Raw genomic sequence first — 4227 nt, forward strand, 5'->3', positions numbered from 1 at the left:
GGTTACTAATGCATCATCACCACTGATACTACCTGTAACACTGGGTTACTAATGCATCAACACCACTGATACTACCTGTAACACTGGGTTACTAATGCATCATCACCACTGATACTACCTGTAACACTGGGTTACTAATGCATCAACACCACTGATACTACCTGTAACACTGGGTTACTAATGCATCAACACCACTGATACTACCTGTAACACTGGGTTACTAATGCATCAACACCACTGATACTACCTGTAACACTGGGTTACTAATGCATCAACACCACTGATACTACCTGTAACACTGGGTTACTAATGCATCAACACCACTGATACTACCTGTAACACTGGGTTACTAATGCATCATCACCACTGATACTACCTGTAACACTGGGTTACTAATGCATCATCACCACTGATACTACCTGTAACACTGGGTTACTAATGCATCAACACCACTGATACTACCTGTAACACTGGGTTACTAATGCATCAACACCACTGATACTACCTGTAACACTGGGTTACTAATGCATCAACACCACTGATACTATCTGTAACACAGGGGTTACTAATGCATCAACACCACTGATACTACCTGTAACACTGGGTTACTAATGCATCAACACCACTGATACTACCTGTAACACTGGGTTACTAATGCATCAACACCACTGATACTACCTGTAACACTGGGTTACTAATGCATCAACACCACTGATACTACCTGTAACACTGGGTTACTAATGCATCAACACCACTGATACTACCTGTAACACTGGGTTACTAATGCATCAACACCACTGATACTACCTGTAACACTGGGTTACTAATGCATCATCACCACTGATACTACCTGTAACACTGGGTTACTAATGCATCAACACCACTGATACTACCTGTAACACTGGGTTACTAATGCATCAACACCACTGATACTACCTGTAACACTGGGTTACTAATGCATCAACACCACTGATACTATCTGTAACACTGGGTTACTAATGCATCAACACCACTGATACTACCTGTAACACAGGGTTACTAATGCATCATCACCACTGATACTATCTGTAACACAGGGTTACTAATGCATCAACACCACTGATACTATCTGTAACACTGGGTTACTAATGCATCAACACCACTGATACTACCTGTAACACTGGGTTACTAATGCATCATCACCACTGATACTACCTGTAACACTGGGTTACTAATGCATCAACACCACTGATACTACCTGTAACACTGGGTTACTAATGCATCAACACCACTGATACTACCTGTAACACTGGGTTACTAATGCATCAACACCACTGATACTACCTGTAACACTGGGTTACTAATGCATCAACACCACTGATACTACCTGTAACACTGGGTTACTAATGCATCAACACCACTGATACTACCTGTAACACTGGGTTACTAATGCATCAACACCACTGATACTACCTGTAACACTGGGTTACTAATGCATCAACACCACTGATACTACCTGTAACACTGGGTTACTAATGCATCAACACCACTGATACTACCTGTAACACTGGGTTACTAATGCATCAACACCACTGATACTACCTGTAACACTGGGTTACTAATGCATCAACACCACTGATACTACCTGTAACACTGGGTTACTAATGCATCAACACCACTGATACTACCTGTAACACTGGGTTACTAATGCATCAACACCACTGATACTACCTGTAACACTGGGTTACTAATGCATCATCATCACTGATACTACCTGTAACACTGGGTTACTAATGCATCAACACCACTGATACTACCTGTAACACTGGGTTACTAATGCATCAACACCACTGATACTACCTGTAACACTGGGTTACTAATGCATCAACACCACTGATACTACCTGTAACACTGGGTTACTAATGCATCATCACCACTGATACTACCTGTAACACTGGGTTACTAATGCATCAACACCACTGATACTATCTGTAACACTGGGTTACTAATGCATCAACACCACTGATACTACCTGTAACACTGGGTTACTAATGCATCAACACCACTGATACTACCTGTAACACTGGGTTACTAATGCATCATCACCACTGATACTACCTGTAACACTGGGTTACTAATGCATCAACACCACTGATACTACCTGTAACACTGGGTTACTAATGCATCAACACCACTGATACTATCTGTAACACTGGGTTACTAATGCATCAACACCACTGATACTACCTGTAACACTGGGTTACTAATGCATCAACACCACTGATACTACCTGTAACACTGGGTTACTAATGCATCAACACCACTGATACTACCTGTAACACTGGGTTACTAATGCATCAACACCACTGATACTACCTGTAACACTGGGTTACTAATGCATCAACACCACTGATACTACCTGTAACACTGGGTTACTAATGCATCAACACCACTGATACTATCTGTAACACTGGGTTACTAATGCATCAACACCACTGATACTATCTGTAACACTGGGTTACTAATGCATCAACACCACTGATACTACCTGTAACACTGGGTTACTAATGCATCAACACCACTGATACTACCTGTAACACTGGGTTACTAATGCATCAACACCACTGATACTACCTGTAACACTGGGTTACTAATGCATCAACACCACTGATACTACCTGTAACACTGGGTTACTAATGCATCAACACCACTGATACTACCTGTAACACTGGGTTACTAATGCATCAACACCACTGATACTACCTGTAACACTGGGTTACTAATGCATCATCATCACTGATACTACCTGTAACACTGGGTTACTAATGCATCATCACCACTGATACTACCTGTAACACTGGGTTACTAATGCATCAACACCACTGATACTACCTGTAACACTGGGTTACTAATGCATCAACACCACTGATACTACCTGTAACACTGGGTTACTAATGCATCAACACCACTGATACTACCTGTAACACTGGGTTACTAATGCATCATCACCACTGATACTATCTGTAACACTGGGTTACTAATGCATCATCACCACTGATACTACCTGTAACACTGGGTTACTAATGCATCAACACCACTGATACTACCTGTAACACTGGGTTACTAATGCATCAACACCACTGATACTACCTGTAACACTGGGTTACTAATGCATCATCACCACTGATACTACCTGTAACACTGGGTTACTAATGCATCAACACCACTGATACTACCTGTAACACTGGGTTACTAATGCATCATCACCACTGATACTACCTGTAACACTGGGTTACTAATGCATCATCACCACTGATACTATCTGTAACACTGGGTTACTAATGCATCAACACCACTGATACTACCTGTAACACTGGGTTACTAATGCATCAACACCACTGATACTATCTGTAACACTGGGTTACTAATGCATCAACACCACTGATACTATCTGTAACACTGGGTTACTAATGCATCATCACCACTGATACTACCTGTAACACTGGGTTACTAATGCATCAACACCACTGATACTACCTGTAACACTGGGTTACTAATGCATCAACACCACTGATACTACCTGTAACACTGGGTTACTAATGCATCAACACCACTGATACTACCTGTAACACTGGGTTACTAATGCATCAACACCACTGATACTACCTGTAACACTGGGTTACTAATGCATCAACACCACTGATACTACCTGTAACACTGGGTTACTAATGCATCAACACCACTGATACTACCTGTAACACTGGGTTACTAATGCATCATCACCACTGATACTACCTGTAACACTGGGTTACTAATGCATCAACACCACTGATACTACCTGTAACACTGGGTTACTAATGCATCAACACCACTGATACTATCTGTAACACTGGGTTACTAATGCATCATCACCACTGATACTACCTGTAACACTGGGTTACTAATGCATCATCACCACTGATACTACCTGTAACACTGGTTACTAATGCATCAACACCACTGATACTATCTGTAACACTGGGTTACTAATGCATCATCACCACTGATACTATCTGTAACACAGGGGTTACTAATGCATCATCACCACTGATACTACCACATACACCATATACTGCATATAACACTGATCGGCCAATCACAGCGCAGTATGACATCATTGTAGCAGCCGCACTCAGCCAGCAGAGGGCGGCTGAGTGTGGAAAATAACTTAGGGTGTGTGTGTGTGTGTGTGTGTGTGTGTGTGTGTGT

At 41.7% G+C, this 4227-nt stretch overlaps 1 protein-coding gene and 1 long non-coding RNA gene across 2 annotated transcripts in view; one reads left to right on the plus strand and one right to left on the minus strand.

Moving 5' to 3' along the window:
- LOC307035026 (AP-2 complex subunit mu-like) overlaps positions 1-4227 on the plus strand; it is a 22871-nt gene that overhangs the window by 13709 nt on the left and 4935 nt on the right. The window lies entirely within an intron of this gene.
- Positions 2369-3555, minus strand: LOC307036373. Its single transcript, XR_013807339.1, has 3 exons — positions 3474-3555; positions 2786-3258; positions 2369-2441 (listed from the first exon to the last, which is right to left on the minus strand). It is a non-coding gene; the product is annotated as an uncharacterized lncRNA (long non-coding RNA).

The sequence above is a fragment of the Notothenia rossii genome (genome assembly GCF_949606895.1).
Source record: "Notothenia rossii genome assembly, chromosome: 4".
NCBI lineage: Eukaryota > Metazoa > Chordata > Actinopteri > Perciformes > Nototheniidae > Notothenia > Notothenia rossii.